We start from the raw sequence: 22805 nt of genomic DNA, 5'->3' as shown, positions 1-22805 counted from the left end.
CTCTAGACTTCTAAGTTTTGCCCATGCTGAAATGTCTTAGCATAACTCCTACTCCATCTGTTCACTTATTGAAATGATTCTGGTTACCAGACCAGCAGAAAATCTAGGATAAAATATTAAAATAAAAAGTGTAGTGAGCATAAATATATGTTTAAAACAAGTCTATAAAAAGTAAAATAGAAGCCACCTGCCACTTGCACTACAATAATAGCAAGTTAACTAATGCCTTTGATTGTGGCTAACAGAAGTTCTAATAAACATTTACATTTGGGATTGTTCACTTGTACAAAAATAAATTCACTTGTAATTTATCATCAGTGCATAACTATAGCAAATAGAGAGCTCTGCACTCTGTCACTGCATACATAGCAGCACAAGTTCTCAAATAAGTACATATGTAATTCTGGAAGGTGGTATCCCATTTTACCAGACTCTGAGAAGCACACAGAAACTTTTTCACTTTTTAAGGTATTAAACATCCCTTTTGAATTTCAGTTTCTCTGCTAGTATTTGGGGAACTCTTGACACCTGGCTTAGCAGAAGTGTGGATCACTTCCTGGGAGTTAGATATTACGTGTTAATTCAGCTCCAGCAAGTATTCTTCTGAGTTTTGCTGTGATTAATATCTCATGCTGAACATGTATGCAAATGTTATTTTATTATATAATTTTACAATTTTTATAAGTGAAGCTAAATTTTCTCCAAACACAACCGTCTTCTGAAGTTTTGCAGTCGCAACTCCTCCTACCCTGTAGCAATCCATGTAGTGATCTCCTCTGAAAATGCACAATGTGGTGTTCTGTCTATAAAGGAAAGTGTAGTTTTTGGAGTTTGGGGAATTTTTTTTGTTTTGTTTTTGTTTTTCTAATTTTGATTTGGATTTTGTTTGGGGATTATTTTGTCAGACTAGCTATAGGAATTAAATTATTCTGCACTTGAAACTCAGTGAGCTACTTTTTAATGGTAATGGACTGTTTAAAAGATTTTACTCCCTTTTTGGAGTTTGTAAGTCCTGATCTCCAAGGATTCCAGATGCTCAGTCTCCAAGGACAACTTCTTTAGTTGCGTTTATTAATAGTACACAAACAGGAGTGCAAGGGTGATTAGTTATATTAGGGAATGATTTGTGGTATTTTAAAACAAACTATAGCAAACTGTTGACTGCATCAAAGTCAGACTGTAAAGTTAAACATCACATCATATGCAGACCTGGATAGTGGGAATACCAAGGCAGGGCAGGGAGACATGAATTTGGATTTAGTTCCTGATAAAGAACTTGTAAAAGATATTAACTACACAGGATATAGCCCATAGATAGAAAATTTGTGCACAGACAAACCACATCCATTCATATTCATGCAGCTTTATATGGATTTAAACCAAACTATTTCAAACAGTGTGACAATGTGTTGAGATATCCATAAGCATAATTTGGTTTGATAGTCCTTGTGGAAATTATTCACTCCTTGGTTTATGGAAAGCATGATATTTTAAATTTTCATGACAAGGTTTTATAAAATGTTAAACAAGAATTGCATTTAAAATACAGTGTCAATTAGAATATTCTATGCAAATTAATAATAAATGTTATTTAAAATAAAATTGAGGTTATGTGTATATATTTTCATGCACAAGTTGTTTAACATTTCGTGAAGGTTCACTTCTGGATAGTCAAACCCATTCTTGTCCGTGTGAATGCCTGTGTACAGTACATATCCGTATGTGTAAGCACACACCTGCATGCTCACACACACACCGAAATCCTTACTGAGTACAGGCAACACAAGGAAAACAGGATTCTCCACAGAGCACTGTGGAAAGGCTTCTCTATGATTCTGCAGGGTGCAGCATGAAGGCTTTTGATATGCAGATGTACTTGGTATTTTGGGCTTATGAGAAGCATACAGCTGAATAACCTCCATCCTAAATTCAGGATGCCACTGTTATATCTCATGGTCAGGGTGAAATAGCATCATGTGACCAATAGGGTGTTTGAGCCACAAATTGTACATGTTTGGAAAGGTGCTTATATGGACAATCCTTGCAAAAATAAGGATTCATGTGACTGAACAGATACATTTCCTACATAATTTAGGATGGGATAGTAAGAAATGGTTTTGCCATCCTTATGTTACTTACGTTTAGAGAGTAAAAAAAAAATTCATGCTGCTATAATTAGCACATCTTTATGTTCTGGAGGTTTATTAATCAGTCTCCAAAACAAACAAAGATTTTTGTATATTAACATTGAAGATATACACTTGGCTAGCACTAATCACATGAGAGTTGAAATCAGGCTAAAAAAATAAGAAATCAACAGTCTTTTGCCCCAGCAACCATGAGAAAGACTGGGAAAAGGGAGTGTCTTGTCTGGATTTGGAGAGAAAGGAATGTAAATATTCTACATGTCATTGCCTTCTACAAACCAATGCTATACATCTGGACAAATATAATATTCCTAACAATAAAGACCAGAAATTATTTATTTTTAAATGTGTTTTTATTACTATAGAAACAATATGGGACTAGAGTACTTAGAATGTGTTTTAATGATAATGACTAAAAGCAAGTTACCATATCCTTCTCCAATGCCCAGTTAAAGGCTAATCAGTTAAGGAAAACTTGAATCAATTATCATTGTCCTTTTTTTTTTTTTTTTTACTTCCTCTGTACAAAAAAAAAATTGGCTAAAGGACAACAGCAACTAAGACATAAAAGTTGTGGCCAAAATCTTGTCCTTGAACATCTGCTATGCAAAGCCTGTTTATTTTCTGTTCAGGTGAAAAAAAACCCAGCCATGATTATTTTCTACTCCTTATCTTGGCAGTCTTATCCCTCCTGCTTCAACAGTGTCCAAGTTAACCTTAATCACACTGTACAAAGGTAATCAGGCATCTATTATTGCCAGAATAGCTGGTACCTAGGACCAGATTGTTTTTCAGATTAGCTCTAATGACTCATTTAAGATGCATTCAAATCTCAAAGTGATTTAAGACGTCAGTTATGCCTGCAAGTATAAAATTACCTAGTCTGGCTGAGCACTGGAATGAGCTGCAGGCATAGCTGCTGGTATCCCTGAAGCCTTGGATGAGCTCAGGAGTCCACTTGCACAAATCTTGTTACTGGACTGGGACAAAAACTTGTATTATCTAGAGGACAGATTTGCAAATTTCAATTTATATACACTAATATAATTTAACCAAATGTGCTTTTGATTCATAATTGTGTATTTTAAAGTTTAAGCCATTTGAAGAAAGCCAAATCATTTTGTGAAAAATAATTTTGAGATTTGTAGACTAAGAAAGAGTTCAAGTTTCTTGATACTTAACTACACTTTATTTTAAATTATGAAAGAAGATAAATTTTATTGTAAGTACAAGGAAACCTTTATTTCAAATTAAATATTAATGACAGAGAATTATCAAATTATTCCAAGGGTTTGACATATTTACATTTCCTACTGCAATAGGTTATATAATAAATTCAGTGAACTATGAGGTATGCAAACATACAGAATAAGTCAGTGCATTTGTGCTGACAAATCTTTAGCAGTTGGTCATGCAATTTGAAAGGTGACAGATTTTTTGTCTCTGAATTATATTTTTATGTTATATTTGCTTATTTATCAAAGTCCTCATATAACTTTTCTAAATTTTGCTGCCATTATAGTATTTCTTGAATTCTTATTTTACTCAGGAAAACTGAAAGTTAATCTGGTAAGCATAAGGGAGAAAGATCCTTACTGTGCAACATTAATTCAAATACTGTTTATTGGTTATTTTTTTTAGTACAAGATGAGAAAACTCTTCCCAGAACCTGATCAAGGTGATTAATTTAGTATTATCTTTCATATATATGTTTAAAAGAAAGTGTTTTAGAAAACAAGGTAAGGGAATTAATTATGAAATTAACATTTCATACAATCACAATTTCATTTGAATTCTAGCAACCTGTTATTTTACCCTACAAAAAGTAAAATACCATGAAGTTACATTTCCCAATCATGTATAAGAAAACAGCAGGATCATACTATACATGTTATATGAACGTCTCAAAAATTTTCTTTGACTTGGTATACTTCCCCAAAGGAATCTATATTCTGTTTTATGTTTCTCTTCCTATGATAGTCCTAAGTGTACTTATTTTATCTCAAATGGAATAACAGAGCTTTTTGCTCTGTGGAGTTTTTTAAGCACTGTAAATCTTAAAGCTGAACCTTTTGTCCTTTTTTTTTTGGGGGGGGGGGGGGGGTGGTTTGGGGATCATTTTTGGTTTTTTGCGATGAGCAAGCTACTCCTACAATTTGAAGCAACATCACTGAATCCAGTTACGACATCTTTGACAGGTGTCACCTTTGCTTTGGTCAGGGACAGTCTCTGTCTCTCCCCTTTTTTCTCTCTCTCAATATTGAATTCTGAGCAACCAGTGTAAATTCACAATGCAATGAAAGGTTTGCAATTTCATACAGGTACAGCATGACCCACATACATGAAGTTCAATCCCAACAAAATATTGGTTATCTAAATAAATACCCAGCTTCTGGAGTGCTAAGCATGAAGACTTCTGAGACTTGCCAAGATGTCAAGTAGTACATTTACATTTCTGTCTCTTCTTGCAACTTGTTTATAGCAGCTATGCTTATATACTGGGTTTTTTCTCATATTTTCTGCCTTTTGTAGAGTTGCTGACACTGTCTTCAACACTATCTCCATCTGGTTGTTTTTGATAATAATTTTTTATAAACTAAAGAAAAAGTTTATGACTTCTTCAGCTGTAACATCACTAATTGTGCTGTTAGGAATGTAAAGTACATTTTTTCACTGTCTGCTGCCACCTGGTGTCTTGCTCTTTTAGATGAGGGGCACTGCACGGGGGAGGTCAAGCACTTGGACATAGGCAGATATGTTTTTGCAGAATTAGGGCATTATGCTACAGTTAAAAGGTTTAATGATCAAAATTAATTACCATAGTCTATTTTTAGTTTATATTTAGAAATGATGTATTGCGAATTTTAATAACAAAATGTTTTGACTGAAGAAAAAACTGCCAGTGAAAATTTCTAAGTCACTTATGACATAGAAGTTGTTCCCAAAGCAATGTTTGCTTATATTGGAAAAGTAAAGAAATGTGAAGACATCAATTTGCAAGTGGGGAAAAAGGTTTTCTTTTACCTACTACACATGGATAAAATAACCTGTTTAGTTATTTGCACCTCTTTGTAGCAAATAGATGCTTCTCATGATAACACACAGATAAATCTTCTGGCAGCCTTGTCTCCTTCCAGTGGTTTGTGGATATGCCTAAACTGTCTCATTTAATGGAATCCTTCAGGTGAAAATGATAAGCAAATTACTTCTTTTAAAAGCATTAGGTTAAAGGGTTAACTTAAATATTAGGGTGATGGTAACAGTGGGTGGACATTGGTGTTCCCTTGGTTTAAGACAAAAAGCCTAAAGAACTTTCAAAGTACAGTGAATAGCAAATTTTAGATGGGCCTGCATTAACACTATGTCAAATACTCTGTTTTATCACACACAGTCTGATTTTGCAGACTAGAATTGTTGAGGACAGGAATTTAGCCTCCTACATTAGATATAAACCTGAGAAGAAAGAAAACAAAACTATGCTGTATATAAACTTAGGGGTATTTGCACTTGAAAACAAATTTAAAGATTATTCTTCATCAGTAAACCTTCTCTTGTGAAATCAACAGTAGAAAGCTCCGTTTCTCTAGATATGCTAGGTTTGATAGAATGTCAGGATATCAGCTTTTTTTTTTGTTAAAGACCTCTCATATGAAGCTGGTCAAGCCTAAATTTTTGAGAGTTTGCTGGGCTTTACTTTCCATGACAATATATTTTGAATGCCTGACACTACATGAAATGTTCCCATTTGTTGTCCAATTTTAATGCCTGATAAGTTTAGTTCAAGTCTGTCTTCTGTGCTCTTCCATATGGATTGAGTTGAATCCCTACCAAGTTTCCCTTTTTTCCCTGAAGTTGCTTAAATGTGTTTAACTGTATGTCAGTATGAAATTTTAACTCTTTTTCAGCACCTGCCAAGAAAAGCATACATGACATTTATATCACTAGGGTTTTATTTAAAAATACTTTGTAAATTTTCCCTGTCAGTACGTAATCTATATACTTCATTTCTGCATTGAATAATTTCAATTCTGAGATGGAGCATGGCATTCTTGTTGCATGCATGTGGAAAGATGGGCAAAATTCTTAAATCATTTTCAATCAGAAGGCTGTGAGTGCAAAATTGCTGCAACTTATGTAAATTGCTTCTTGATGTCAGTGGCATTAAGAATTTATTTCTCTGAAGAAAAACAAAATCCACTAAGCACTGAAAAGTTTTATTAATAATTTGTTGTTGTTGTTGAGATTTCTACAATGCAGAGATGTATACATCTGTATGGAATTACATTATTTTTAGTATCAGCCAACACTCGTAAAAATGATCACCACAGGAGATGGTGATTGGAAAAGTGAGGTACACAGCAAGTAATCACTACTTCTTAAAAACAAGGGGCAATCTTTTTCAAGGATTAAATCTGTAAACATTACTGATATTTTGGAATTTAAAAGTAAATTGATCTCAAAATGTGCTTAGGCATTTTTCTGGGAAAAAGTTTATGACCCATCAAAACAACAGATGGTGCACATTATCATCACAGGCTTACTGTCAGTCATGAAATGAAGTCCTAATGCAGGATTTGCATTTTACTCAAGAATTACAGTTTGTCATTGGGATTTCCATGTTTTTATACACATCCTCTAGTCTACTGCACATCTGGGGAGAGGGAAGTAGCCTAGATGGATCCAACACAGCCACAGATATGCTCTGAACCACTGACAGCTGTACATGGAAGCCCTTACTGGGCTGTTTCTCGTACATGGAAGTTGTTTCTCTTGCACTGAGTTTTATCTCAATATAAGTTCTCCTAGTGACACATGCCTTCTCTCTTTCATGCCTGATAGAGCCTTTCACAGCAAGTAATAAATGCCAAACATTTCTGGGAACCTGTTGAAAAGAAGGAATCTGAAATTTCCTGTTAAAATTCTACTGAGATATATTGCATCAGTTATTACATCTGTACATCTCACATTTTTTATAATTCTACCTCTTTGAAAGGAAACAATTGGAGGAGAAGATGGGGGATTAATTATACCACATGCAGACTATCATAAGGATTTTAATGATGTAATTCCTTGAAGCAGCATTGAGGATCTGTGTAGAAATGAGAAAAGAATGTTCTGTGTCAACGCCTTTAATAAACACCATAGAAAAAGATGCATGCATACATTTGTGACTGTTTCCATTCTGTTCAGTGATGACTCAAGATACCTTCAAAATCACCTATAGCAGGCTTTCAGAAAGGGTCAGTAGGTCCCCTTCTGGACAGCATGAAGAGATGGAAAGCAAGAGAACTTGGAGACTTGTTGCAGAACCTAGAAGGTTACAAATTTAGTGAGAACTGGGGATAAAGGGCTTTACAGCTATGAAAAAACATGAACTTTTTGCCAACAGACTAATAGGTGACCAAAGCCTGCAACTTTATACAGCCCAACAGTGTTGCACAGGACTTTCAGCTGGGACAAACTGTTGTTAGAAGCTGAATTGTTTGTTACCTCATAATTTGCCAAGGACACCTTTAGTTTTAATTTTGGGTTGCTCTATGAAGAAATCCATTGTATCTCTATCAGACTCTGTGAGTACTTATTACATCTCCAAGGACTTGGATCACTGGGGGAGAAGTAGTCAAACTAAACAGCATGGATTTAAGACCATCTTGTGACTGAGAGCCTTTACCTTATCCCTCAGCAATTAAGGAGAACAGAAAGATCAGAGTGTTTGGAAGATGGAAAAAATAGTGTCATTTCAGGAGTTCATTTGTAAGGTAATGCTTAGGTTCAGTGGTGCAGTTGCTTTCTGTCTCCTCCTTTGTGTGATTCAAGGAGGGGGTTCAAATCACCCAGCTGTCCCATGCAGTACTGCCATGTAAAGCAGGTGAGATACACAATGACAGCAGGCAATCATGTCTGAGCTGCCAAAAAATTACTGAGAAACCTACTGTTTTGAGTATCTGCTGCGCTAATCTCCAAAGTGTTAACTATTAGTGACTATTTAAATTAATATTAAAAAATTGTCTTGACAAGATAGGATTTGTTCTATTTATTATAAAGTAGTGTTACTGTAAAACTGTTTTTAAGTAGTCCTCTATTATTCATATCCAAAAGTTTGGTGCTTGATGGGATTTTGGCCTATGTTGAGATGTTATGAAATTTAAATCCCTTTTGGCATAGTTGTATATATAAAAACAGGAAAGATCAGAATTATTTTAAAATTACTATTTACTTTAACTTAACTATGCTCTTGAATCATTAAAGTATCTTTTTTCCTGTTTCTTTTTTTTTGTTTTTTTCCCTTTTTCCTTTTTTGGTTTCTTCTTTCTTCTTCCTTCTTCCTTTATTCTCTTTCTTCTTTTTTCTTTTTCATTTTCTCCTATATTCTTTTTATTTTCTTCACATTTTCCACCTTTCTGACTTTGGCTCTGCATCTTGCCTAAAGTCACTATAGTTACTTACACCAAATTGTATCCACTCTGCTCCAAAGTACAGTTTGCCTCCTGCATATTCCATGGCTGTCTTTCACCAGATCGCTCCCAATAAGATCACTGGAATGGCTGTGGATTGAGCAGCCACAGTCTTGCTCATTTCTGTAAGCATCTGAATTTCTTCTCCTCCAATATACAGCTGGACAACAAGTCTACCTGAGAATTGAACCAGGTAGAATATTGGCACTTAGTGCAAAGATGGGTATTTAATGTTTTCCCAGCCATGGACTGAAGACCAGTGCCTCTGGGGGACAAATATATCACTGATAATTTTTTACACTGTCAGTCTTGCTAGTATTGAATTCAGACTCCATAAATCCACATCTCTGCTTGCAGTTGTGGTTATTTTAAGTGTGATTTGGGGAGAGGAGAGGGGGAGGGAATAATGTGTATTTAGCTGAGAATATGCAAAACCTCAAGAAAGAAAAGCTGTATTAAAGGGGAAAGAAACAATGTAATATGTAAATATGTCTTTTGTGAGAATTTCCTGTGTTTTATCTAAGAAAGAATTTCAGGCTTGAGTCCAAGACAAATAAAGGAGCACAGAACGAGGGAATGTAGACAGAATTTGAGTAAGAAAAACAGTGACAACAGTTTAATCTTTCTGCCAGTAGATGGAGAGCACAGGAAAGTAGAAGCACTCACATAAAGAAAGAAGGAAAAAACCTTGCATCAGCTTCTTTAAGGGAGTGATAGATGAAAGAAGAAAAAAGCAAGAAGCAGGATGGGGGGAGGGGACAGATTGTAAACCAGGAGGAAACTGGGGAAAAAAATGGATTCTGAAAATTAAAGAGGAAATGACAATTCCTAAAGTGTCAGCTCAGCTTAGTCAAATCAGTTTGTTGGCAGCAAATAAATAATTATCTTCTTTTTTGTCTTGTACGCATTATTCTTTACTTCTGGAACATGGTTTGAAAACGTGGCATGAATAGTTTGCATTACTGAAATGGAAGAAATCCATGTCTGCCTTTTCAAGTACTTTTCCAGACACAGACATGCTGTGAGTGACATCATGGAAAACCTTTTCTTTTTGTCCTTTACATATACCTCTCTTATAAGGAATTTTCTTCTTTCTCTCCTTCTTCCTGTATCTCTCTCACTCTCTTCCATGTCTCACTTCTTGCTTGCTTGCTTTCCCTTTTTCTTTTCCTTTTCTTGTCTTTCCTTTTTCTTTTTTCTTTTTTCTTTTTTTTTTTCCTTTTTTTTTTTGGACTTCAAAGCCAGGGTGGAAGCAAGGAATTTGGTTAGCTCTCTGTTTAATAGTTGAAAGAGCGTGGTTTGGGGTTTTTTAATGCACAAAATTCCTCTCAGTGAGACATGCCACACATTCTGATCTCTCCCCTTCAGGCAGTTACACACTATTAAATATGGGGTTGGAAATGACACGCGTCTGGAAATACAGAAATGAAACAACCTTCCTCTTTCTGCGCTGCACCATACAATGAAGGTGTTGTAAATTGTTAATTGAATGGCATGGGCTCCTAGTTAGTGGGGTTTTCTATAAATAGCAACTGTACATTCCAGTGTGTTGCCACTTTTTTATTTTCTTCCAACTAACTGAAGAACCTTTCTATGTTACACAGAGATTAGCAGCTTTATTTTGTAAAATACATAGTTCGTGCTCCGAAAGTTTGTTCTATTTACCTTCTCTTACCAAACTGTCTTTATGACATTTTTGTACTATCCCTGTTTAAAAAAAAAGAAGTAAAATCCAGATAACCTGTACTTGATACTCCCTGTATCCTACCACCCAATAAATGGTGAAATATGATTACTGTACTTTAAATAATACCCCACATATTACATAGAAAATAATAGTAAAGTATTGCCATGAAGAATACAAAAAGGCAAGCAGTGTACTGCTTGAGATGAAAGATGGGAAATCCTTTGGCCTCCCAAAGTTATTCTGAAGCTTTGGATTGCCACTCTGAGAAGACAATATTGTCTGTATGTGAATGGCACTGGACCGGGAAGTTTATTCTCCCACAGTAGTTTGATAGGTGGCAAAAAACTGCACATGGGAGACATCTAGTGAGGAGTTATAGGCCACTGAGTCTGAAGACTGCAATGTGAAACTGAAGTAGGTTTTAATTTCATCAAAGGGAGTGGAGTAGATGATGGAATTAGTCACTCAGTAGTGTGTGATCCTGCAGAATGCACTTTCTTTACAAAGCCATCACTCTTAGTGCAGCATATTTTAACTGCAGTGCTGTAGCCCTAGGAGTGTGAACACAGCTTACTAGTATTGATGAGAAAATGCAAGATTATGTGGGATTAAATATACTGTTCGTTTGAAATGTGATGAGTTTCAAAACACCTCAAAAGATTGACTGAGATAGGTGTCCTTGGAAGACTGATTGAATTTTCATATAGCAAAATTTTAAATTTAAAATATTTAATATTTAAAATTCTGAATTTTCTGCTATTAAATTCAACAGTTCAGTATCTGATTGGAGAATCCACAGGGTGATAGTTTTAAGGCAGATAGAAAAAAAACATGACAGAAAGTGATAGAGCCAATTTCATATCCAGCTTTCAAACCATTAAAACAGAACTGTGTTGGCTCATTGTAGAGGTTTGTTACACAGTCACATGCAATTTATCTAATTCTAGTTTTGCTGCTTTGCCAATACAAAAGCAATTCAAGAAAGATCTAGTTTTGCTGTTGCCAGCACTGAGGGATGTTTCAACATGCTTAGGGATTTCAGGGTTTTTTAAAAGCTCTATTCTTAGGAAAGGAAAAAAAATCCTTAACAGGTTTCTCATGTAGTTTAGCACATCCTGTGGGCAATGTCTTGGAAATACAGAAATTACAGGGAAAAAATTAGAGCATATGGATTCTATATAAGGAAAATTTTTTTTTCCCTAATTCAAAGAATCTATCTATCTAGAAGCCATTCTGCACTTCAGGAAGACATGTGATTGTCAAATATTGTGAAAATATTGCCAAGAAAAAAAGGAATTTGGGGATTTATGTGTTCTCTTCCATGTACTTTTAATAAGGAAGAATTTATAATTTCTTCCAAGAGCCTAAGTTCTGCCTTGAAAGCATAAGAAAATTTTCAGAAGTCTAGTTAATTTTATGCTAAAAATTTCTCTTCTGTAAACAACATAAATGTTTGGGTGTGAAACTCCCAAAAAGCATGTTGCTTTTTTACTCTTTTTCTTTTCATGTCCCAAAGGTATTTGCACTTTTCTGAAGTATTTGTTCCCTTCATTCAACTGAACATAACGCACAGCACTGAATTCAAAACATAGTTTTTTTTAGTCGTGGGCTGAATTTTGTGCATATATAGAATGCAGGTAGTTTTTCCAAAGTGCTGCCGCAGAGAATCTCTGATAATTTTTCCCAGTCCCACATGATATTTATACCTCCTTTTTTTATATATTTCTGCAGAATTTTCTCTTTTTTTTTTCCTTTTTTTTTCTTTTTTTCTTTTTTTTCTGATGGGTCCTTTGACACACCTATTGGAAAATGTTTAGCTGATAGATGAGATTATTTGCCTAAGGAATTTTGAAGACCAAGAACTTTTGAAGAGCAGGACCTTGAGTCACTGAGACAGAACCGATACGTCTTGTAACCTTATTCAGAATTTCACAATCCTTGCTAAACTGCAAGATAAGGGCCAAAGGCAACAAACCAGCAGGAGCCAACTCAGAATGTGCCAAAGTTCATAGAACAGTTGCTTCAGGCTGAAGTTTGTTGACCCTTAATCACGGGGGGTCATCAGTGGTTCTGCTGCAGGGCGCTGCAGAACGTGAGCCCGCTCAGCTCTCCCGCTGCTCCTGCCTCGGCTGCCGGCGGGGAGGAGTGAAAGCTGGGATACCCCAATTCCACAGCAGCCCTTCAGCCCTGCCTGCCTGCAAGAATGCTTTTTTGGGTCACCATCCTTCCGTAACACACATGTCTTCTAGTTCTAAACTTCCTTAATCTCTTGCAAATGGTGTAGGTGGGGTTAATCACAACACAGGCTAAAGATTCTTTCCAGTTAACATACCTTGTATGCTTTAGGTGCTGTGTTTTGTCATTGATTGATATTAATGTAGGCACATACGTACACAGTTTAAGTTTTAAATCATTTTTTGTTAAGTCACAGTGATAACATTGTTGAGAAATGCCCTTTTCCTGTTAAGTCTCCTTTGACTATTAGTATTACCTTCAATAACTGCACTACATTGAGTGTGTTACATTGCTGCATAATCCTGTGAAAGACCGTAGAGAAACAACTGGCATTTCACACTCTAATCTTGCAACAAAGTCAGCACGCAGGCATGCGCTGACAAAAAACTTGATTTGGTCTTGTGGTCTGTAACAAGATACCCAGTAGTAGCTACTAATGAGTAAATGTAGCAATGATGATGCATGATAGTAATGATGTAGCATGATATAGTAAAATCTTTAATGATTTTTTTTTTATGAGCTGTACTATATATTTGGACCATTCACAACTTTTTTACAGATGTATGACAGTGATAGAGCTTTAGAAGAGATCTCACTCCTGCAAGATAAAGGTGTTTCAGCATGGTCCATGAAGAACATAAATTGCATTAAAAAGTTCTTCAAAAGCTCCAGAATTGTCAGTGATTCTCCTAATCCTTTTATATATGAAAGCAGAAAAAGAGGAACAGGCATAAGGGCTTATTGACCCTTGGAGCAGCAATGGGCTGAAGGGGCTGAATATTTTGGAAATGATGATCCTCTTTAGAAGGAAAGTGGAAATGGGGAAATGAGAAGGATAACAGCAGTTCATGTTTCACTAAAACTTAAAAGATGAAACAGTTAATGAAGAAAAAACACCACAAAATTCTAGATCAAAAATATTCAATATTTTGTAATGTTTAGGATTATGAGATGCTTCAGAAAAATACTCATAGGGTAAGATTCACAACTGTGAGAAAAGCTAAAACACAGGAGGCTGGAATCCTTCATGCTTTTCCTCATGAGGGTCATGCCCACATACATCAGTGAAGCTTTCTCATTGACTCTTCCAAGTGCTTTCAGTACTGTACTCTTTTGCTGGAGTATCCGAAAATGTTTGATATCAATCAAGATCCCAGTGTTCCCAGAATAATTAGAATGTTATTTATATGACACAAATGATCATTTTCCTTGTACTCCCACATCAGTCTGCATGAGGATGGTTGTTTTATGCTGGTTACATTCTTTCTGATGTATGGGTAATTCTTCTGTCCTGTTTGTACAGGATCTTGCACAATGAGGTTGTGGTCCCAGTCTGTGGCTTTTGAGTGCTTCAGTAATACAAATAATGTTGTCACTACTTAAAACACATTTGTGAAGTGTAATCATATCTGATCTCCATGAGAACTAAAGCAAAATTCTAGCAGGCTACCAATATCACCGTTATTCTTATTTTTTTAATTGCTGCAAGTATGGTATTTGATTTCAGTAACAGTCCTATTTCAAGAATATTTCAGTCTAAAGACCAAGGTAAGGCAGCTCATACTGGGAGAGAGACCAAAAAAAATCACAGAATGACAAAAAAAAAATCACAGAATTGTTAATGAGTAAAACATTTTTAAAAATGCTCTCTCATTATCTTGTCTTCAAACAACAGTGGGCTAGGGGCAGCATTTGACATGGAAAGAGACACTTATAAGTTTTTGGGGAAATAATTGCTGGATACAATGACTGACTTTATTTGACAAAATAAGCCAGTGAACAAGGCATCTATGAGCATGTTTTTGGTCCAGGAAAGAAGGCATACTGTGAGAAAGAAACAAATAAGCATGGTCACAGGCATTGTCAGAGTTCAGATCAGAAGCAGGGAATAAAACAATAACAATGAAGGTATGGATTTGGGCTGTGTTAGGTGAACTATGAAGGTGATGATTGATAATTTTCATCTGAAATTGGTGGGTGTTGACTATCTCTACAAATGAGTTTTAGACAGTTTTAGACAGCAGATACAATGAATAATTTATATTTAATGCTATGGAAATGGCATGAACATAAGTAAAAGCATCTTTTGAGAAACACACATGATATGTAACTATGATGGGAAAATGTATATGAAGAATTAGCTAAAAAGTTTAAATGCAAGACTTTTTATTGATAAGTGATGGATTGAGGAATTTATAAAACAAAATAAATATCTGCACATAATTTTTCCTAGTTTGAAGGAGTTTTTTAAAGATTCCCTCTCCAGCAATTAAAGAGTGGATTTTTTCATTAATCTATGTGAATAAATTATACCTTTATCTTCTTCCACACATCATTGTCATCTTCTAGCAGATAATCTTTAAGATTTACTTGGAAAAAAGCCACAAATTTGCATTTTTTGCTGTCTGGTGATCTTACACTACTATTAGCAAATTATATCCCAAAAACACTATCACTATTACCTTTCAAAATGAGAAATTGACTCAGTTCTTCCCACTGGTAAATCACCTTCCTGTGTGAATCCACATGGAATATTCAACTTCCATAAAATGCATAGGAAATTCTTCCTTAATTCCTGTTGAGGTCTGTATGGTTATCTGAAATTCCCACAGAAGCTGTATGAGCTATTAAATCTCTCCTTGCTGTTTTCACTGAATTCTAATAGATAGAATCAAAGTGCTAATCACATTGTTACTGTATTTTTGTTCCATGGTTTGTGTATGTGCATGTACAAAGTTCCCACTCTTGCAAGCATTGGTGCAGGTCAGTAATAATGTCCAGCACCGGGAGCTCTGGTGTTTACCAAGCCCCTTCATTTGCACCTCTTCAACAAACACATCTGCTCTGTCAGTTTCTAGATACTCTGGAATTGACTCTCTCTCAGCTAAATAAGATTTTCCCAAATAGTGCAGCTGTCCTTCCACTAAAAGGCAGTACATGAGGAAATTTTTACCAGTTCTGCCTGTCACTCTCCCAAGTCTTGGCCCCAGCAGCTGTTCATTAAAACCATACTGATCCCACTGTGCTAGAGAGCTGTGTTCTTCACCTGCAGGAGGAATTCATCCAAATGAGAGAGACATTTCATTGTAGGATTCCTGCTCCTCTGCCTATTTCATTTCATTCAGTCCAAAGACTGAAGTTATTTTAAAAGATTTTGGTTATTTCATTTATAGGTAATAGGTAAGTTGCTCACACCAAAGTTTCCATAACACATAGAAAATAATTCCATGTAATAAGATCTTAAATTTTATTTTGAGAAAATTACTTTCAAGTAGAATAGTAGAATCATTAAAGCTCATCATCTAAGATTCAACCATGAATCTGACACTGCAAGTTCCCCCACTAAACCATGTCCCCAAACACTACATCTATGTTTTTCAAACACCTACAGGAGTGATAGCTTCACCACTTCCCTGAGCATCCTGTTCAAATGCTTGACCACACTTTCAGTGGGGAATATTTTTCTTCAATCTAAATGTTCCTTGGTACAACTTCAGGCCTTTTCCTCCCATCCCATTGCTTGTTCTTTGGGAGAAGAGGCTGATCCCCACCTTGCTACAGACTCCCTTCAGGTAGTTTTGGTATCAGACGCTGTATAATGTTACTAGGTATTTTAAAAATAGGTTCAAGATTTCTTTTAACCTGGTTCCTCTAACTGAGCACTACAAAGGCTAATTAATTGTTTTATTACTCCTTTCTATAGCTGGCAGTAGGAAATGTAGTTTGTCTTGTTGGATTTGTGACTTAGGTGACAGAAGTTTTTCTGAGCATAAGGTGGCTCAACAGTTTGCTTCCTTCTCACATGAGGTACAACATGACACAGGCATGTCATGACCCTTCTTTGATGGGGTACATTCAATTGGTTCCCAGGCACCAAAATTGGCTCTCAAACTTTATTTCAGTCGCACGTTGTAAAACTGACAGGGCAAATAAAGCATCTGATGAAAGTGAGATGGAATTGACCAAAAAAAATCAATTTCTTTAGCATTTGAAGTCAGAAAAAATACAGGAAGGTAGTCTTCAGTAATCTAGGAAAGGATTCAGTGCTTGCCAAAGTCAAGGAAGGTTTCCCACTGATTTCTCCTCAGTTTAATTAACAAAATTACTGTGGTGGATCTGTGTTCAGGGTTTTACATGGGATCATGATCAGTGATAACTCCTGGAAAAGTTCATTTATCCACCAGTAATTCAAATTAAATAAATACTCACAGATGGAATTGAGGTCAATTTTGTCACTTCAGAAGTAAATGCTTTTATAGTATATCATATCTTTCATTCCTGGCAAGCACTTGGGAATCAGCCCAAAGTATAGCAAGTGGTTTGATAACTGCGTGTAGGAATGTGGAAAAGATATCTAAGAGTGACTGGCTTTTAAGTCTTGCCAGCAAAGGCGTAAGAAGATTGAGTCATTTGCTACGGAATGCAATTGAAAGTTCAACCTTGTATTACATTAATGGCAAAAGAACAGTTAATTGTTACACCATATACAAGAGAAAGTTGCAGATTGGAATCATCTCAAGTCTTCAAAACAAATTAGGTTACTTCCTAGGAAACAAGATTGGATCCATCTTTCCATGTCTTTGGAAAGATGCGTCATGATTTCAGAAGTCTCTCTTGTTCCAGCAGTTCCCATCCACAGTAATTTCTTTCTTAGGTCATGAAAAGATTGAGGTTTGTCCATGAATCAGTATGTCGGCAACATCCTTGCTTTGGTTTTTCAGGAAAATAAGAAGTAAAATAAAAGCTCACTCTTTATTTCATCACCTCTAAGCATTGGAACAAAATTATTATCCCTGGCTAATCAGGGGTTTCCAAAGGACAAAAGGCAGGCTATACTTTTGTCTGAAGCATTCATCACAAACAGAAATAAGGTACAGACCAGAGAAACCCAGGGATGGTATGAAGACTCTCTTCTGTTTAGCATGCAATCACATTATTAAACAAATCTACAGGACAACTCGCTAGATACAACCAGCTGAAATACTGATTTATTTTTCTTTCCCTTCATCATAATGTCCTACACAAAATTTTCTTTCTTTTTTCTATCTGGCTTGTTCAAATTAATTTAATAAATTAATTTACTGCCAAGTACTTTTGACCTGCAACCTGAACCTCTCCTGAAGACTACTTTGAAATGCAGGGTAGATATTTGTCTATAAGACATAGAGATCAGAATAGCTGCTCTCTACTACTTTGTTTCATGCAATTTTAGTGAGAGGAAAGAAAAAAAAGAAAAGAAAAGAAAAGAAAAGAAAAGAAAAGAAAAGAAAAGAAAAGAAAAGAAAAGAAAAGAAAAGAAAAGAAAAGAAAAGAAAAGAAAAGAACTGCTTGTTGAAATCCTTTAAATTTTACATGACTATGTAAATTAAACTTTAAAATACATGACTATGTTAACTTGAAAAATAAATAGGAATAACAAGAAGTAATAATTTTCAGCACTTTCAGTACTTTTTAATCGGTGATAGTCTGAACAGTATCTAACTGCTTTCAGAACATTTTTATTTTTAATGGAAGCCAGAAATCTGTAGCTGCAGCAGCTTTTCTATAGCTTCATATGAGAGAACAGAGTTGTTGAAGATAGAGGTTATCCTGAAGAGCCCCTCTAGTAATGAAATACTAAATCAATCTTTTGTGACATATTTTCCTTAGTCTCAACTTCCTAATAACTTAACTATGGAATTTTCAGTATAGGAGAAAAAGAAATATCAGGAAACTTGCTGCAATGTATTTGTTTGTATGCCAGAGTTGTTTCTATGTATATAGGAACAACTTATGGTTTCTCCAGAACTAGATGCTTCTAGTGCCAGCATTTCAGGACTGCTCTGTTAAGAATATTCAGGTTTCTTAACACTCATACCAATCAGGATAGCAAGTGTTAAAATGTATGGTATTTTGTGTGGTGTTTACTAAGCTGAAAGTTTGGATTGTTTTGTCCTGTTCAAATGTAGCTTTGAAGCTAGGTACGCTTGTAAATACTGTCACATTCTCACAAACATAAATTGATCAGACCACTTGGAAACCCACGGAAATTTCTTGTCACTGCTTATGGCAACATCATCTCCTTCTGCTGCCATTATTTGTTTTCTTGATGTCTGAGGAAAATACTTCAAGACAGTTTGTCACATCTGCAGCAACAGTAAGGGTATACTTTGAGCCACCCTCTTTTTCCTGCTTGGATTTCAGGCTTGGATTTATGCATTTCTTTGATGTCTTCACAAGAAATTCTTACGCTTTCTAGGACTCAGTGCACATAGCAGGAGATTTATCAGTTTCCAAAGGTTCCCAATCCTTTGCATTTTGAGGAATGCCATGAAATATCACTGATTCCAGTTTTCATAGAATTTTATCTTTTCCTCAGGCTGAGTGAAGAACTGCTCTTCTGTGTTCACTGATGTTTGGCGTCATCTTCTCAGTCATTTTGTCCTGCATCTAAAACGGCGCATCCAGATTCCATTAGGAACTCAGAACAAATTTGTTCTGCCACATTCTAAAACCTCTAAGAGACAAGCTGGTTTTGAACTAGATAACTTAGCTAAAGATGTCAGTTTTAATGGCTTGGCAATTTTGAATTATGTTAGTCCAAACTGCTTTCAACCCATTTCACCCTCTGTTCTTCCACTCATACTTCCAGCTTTCAAATGAGGCTGTTTTGGGAGACACTGTAGAAAATCTTATGAAGTTAAGGTATATTATCTGCTCTCTTCTTGTCCATGTAGCCAATGATTACATCCTGAAAGATAAATCAGGTTGGTCAAGGATGATTTGTTCTCAGTAAATTATTGATTGCTCCCAATTGCCTTCCTGGGACTCAGGTCTTTGGTACTGGATTCCAAGGTCTGCTCCATGGCCTTTCCCTGGTCTTAGATGGCCTAACAACCTTAGAGTCATTGCTTCTTTGCCTCCTTTGAATAGAGGTGTAAGTCTTTTCCAGCCATCAGGAACACCCCAGAGCTGTCATGGTTTTCCACTGATGTAATTTACCCTGCAATCATATCAGCCATCTCTTTCAGCATGCCTGGGTAGATTTCCTTTTGTCTCACAGGTTAGAAAACACTCAGTTTCTCTAAACAGTCCCTAGCCTGTTGGGTCTTCACATCTGGATGTTCCTCTCTTTTCTAAATCATGTTGAGATTGTGAGGTTAGGGAGTAGGATTGGACTATGTAATCAGAGGGGTGCAAATTTTGACTAGACTAGAAGTACAAAACAATGGAAAAATAGGCATTAAGAAGGCAGACTCAAAAATCTTGATCTAGTTTATCTGTGAGTTAGCTTATCACAGCTATCACCAAACTACTTAAAAACCAGGCAAATATAAATAAAACTTTCATTTTATATTGCTGTTTTGAGAGAAACAGCAAGTTTTGCAGCTTGCTGCATGCACAGCTCATTCCTTCCTGAACTGAGTTCAGGTCACAAATACTTCATTTGAAGGTCTAAAGTGCGTGGGTGGCCAAGGGTATTGCATTCTCCCATTCTTTCCAACTAAAAACAGGCACTCATACAAGAATTGGTACAGTGTTGTTATTTTGTTTGTTGGTTGGACAGTTCATTTTCACTAAGCCATGTTTCTGCTTACTTTGGTGCCAAGACATAAGAAAGAAATCGTTGCTTTTTTTTTTAAAGAGATATCTACACTTCCTGCAGCCAGCCTGTCATTTAAATTTACATGCAAAACTAAGGATTAAGATGAGTGGATACAAAATTTTATATTTATTTTACTCATATAAACCTTTCCCCAAAATCTTTTTTATGAGAAATAAGAAATACAGCTTTTTTGTAAGAAATACATCTATTTTTTTTATAAGAAATACAGCACTTAGCAGACTAAGTGCTTTTTGCAAAGCATCTCTTCTTTTTGTGTGATGAAATGGGATTTGCAGCCTTTTGGAGTTTTCCGCACTATTGTAGTGGTCAGGATTTTTAAATGCTTGTGAAAAATTGGTTCTAGAATAGTTGAGTGTGAACATAAGATTCAGTCAAGAGTGTATTGGCAGAAAACGCTTCATACTTGTAATAGTCCCTCTTAACTAAAATACAGAATAATTCAAACTCTCCTCAGGGAACTGGTATTGGTATGAAAGGCAAAAGTATACTTGGACTCTTGTGTGCTGTTTCCCTCTGGAAAGTTTTGAAAGCTTAGAAACTGTGAACTACATTTTCGTAATACGCCACACAAAGTTTGGGAAAGTTGGAAAAATTCAGGAGGAAACTGTACTAGTTAGGCATGATCCTGGGAAAACACAGGAAATGCTCAGCACTTCACAGAATTGGACCCTCTTAGTACTCTCAGGATCTGCAGTGCATCTGTCTGCACGCCTGAGTGAGATTTTCATGGGAATAGCGTGGGAACACAGACATTGATGAGATACTTCTTTGCTCAGAAACCAAAAATAAAATTCAGAGCAAAATAAATAAAGCAATCCTGAAAGAAGAACAATTTTAGAAGTTCTGGAAAAGAAAGGACTTTAAAGGGTCTCTCTTCATAGTAAATGCAGCAATTAGTAAAAGTTTTGATAGCAATCCTGCGTTTTAAGAGTAGATTTTCATTACCTTTTATGCCTATCCATATGTGCCTACACAGAACTGTGTTTTTAAAAAGGAAATAGACACAACACAGACAGGAAGATTATGAGCCAGGTTGCCCCAACTTAAGGCTTCACTTACTACAGTTCTGTATGGTGCTCTGTATCAGTAACAATTTCTTTTTTCCCATGAATTAGAAACGTATCGTGTACAGAAAACAAAAATGTTTGGAATTTATGTTAGATAAATGAATGGCAGTGTCGAATCATCTCCAACTTTTAAGTACTTCATAAAGGAGTTTATAAAATAAGGATTTTTCAGACAAAGCATATCCTTCACCAGCTCTAGTTGGGCATTCTTTAAATACACTATTATTACACCTTTTAAATAAAATAAATATTTCAATGTCATTTTTATACATCATAGTGATACATGGAGCTATATCTACTCTAACTCTCACTGATTCTAAAAATCAAAAGTCTTATAAACAATTGAACTAAAATACGGAACTTCCTACTGGAAAACATTTTGATATCAGAATGCAAGCTACAGAAATACAAAGCATGCTAGATCATTTAGAAGAGAAAAGCTTAGCAATTGTAACAAAAAGGTGTATATGTTCAAAAATAAGATTAATTAACTTTTTGTATGTGTTAATCTTGCAAAATACTACATTTTTATGCATGAGACATAGGAAAGTCTACCATCATGACAATCAGAATATTTGCAGAATTGTTTTTTAGGCACTTGAAAGTTCCCAAACATTCCTTTTAATGATAAAGCATTAATATTCACATGTTAAAGATGAGAAAAATTAGATGTTTGTAAGATTTTTAAGTGGCAAAAAAGATTGTCAGACTACTATTGGTGGGTTAGGGGCAGACCATGACTATCACCAGTAGTCTTGCTCTAAGGAATAACTACTCTGCCATCTTACCCATGCAGTAAGCTCATCCTGACCTTAACTTGCAGCACATATAGCTGATTATTATGGTGTGGAATGGAATCCAGAATCCCCTGCAGTCAGTTGCAAAGCTCCTCCTTCCTCTCAGGTTTTTAAAGTATGTCAGCAGCATGAGCAAAACTTCCCAGATGTATTTCTCTTGGTTTCTGCATTTTTATGGCAGCAGAGATCGCAGCTTGGCACATGCTACCTGAGAATAAAATGGAATTACTGCAGAGATGGAAAACATGTAGCATGTGGGTTGTCTGTGCTGGTGTCTTTCCATGTAGGTAGGTACTAGGAGAGGTTAGTTCAGGCATTACTCAGTTAAACAAGGTGTTAAAAGTCTCTGAAGATGTGTAACAGGAGTTGATCACATCACAGACCTGGAGTAGTCATCTTCCAGTAGTGCTCCCAGCTGAGGAAATTATATGGCAGATGAAACATATATTTCTCTGATTTATTAACTGTATCAGAAGAACCAGGTATTGGAGGCTTTGAGCAGAGAAAATTTGATACTCAGTCTTAACAGAGTTTTGATATTAAAATAGAAATGGCTATAATTGGATTTTTTTTTTCTCAAAGAAAGGGGATTCGTTTTTTAGCATACAACAGCTGTGCTGATGAATCTTTTGTTTTCCAAAGAGGATTTTCAAGGGTTCGGGGTATTTTTTAGAGCTTTCATTTTTATATATGGATTTTAAAAACTACTTTGCATCCTTTCCACAAGCTCTTTTTGGAGCCAAAACTCCCATTTCTTTTCAGAAAAAGAAAGTTTTCATGCTTATTTTTTACATGATTTTGTTTCTTTTTT

The 22805-nt window shown here is 35.7% G+C and overlaps 1 protein-coding gene across 4 annotated transcripts in view; it reads left to right on the top strand.

Moving 5' to 3' along the window:
- DLC1 (DLC1 Rho GTPase activating protein) overlaps window positions 1–22805 on the top strand; it is a 244427-nt gene that overhangs the window by 88350 nt on the left and 133272 nt on the right. The gene's annotated exons all lie outside the window — the stretch shown is intronic.

Source organism: Motacilla alba, chromosome 4 (genome assembly GCF_015832195.1).
Source record: "Motacilla alba alba isolate MOTALB_02 chromosome 4, Motacilla_alba_V1.0_pri, whole genome shotgun sequence".
Classification (NCBI taxonomy): domain Eukaryota; kingdom Metazoa; phylum Chordata; class Aves; order Passeriformes; family Motacillidae; genus Motacilla; species Motacilla alba.
This window is presented reverse-complemented; position numbering and strand designations above follow the sequence as displayed.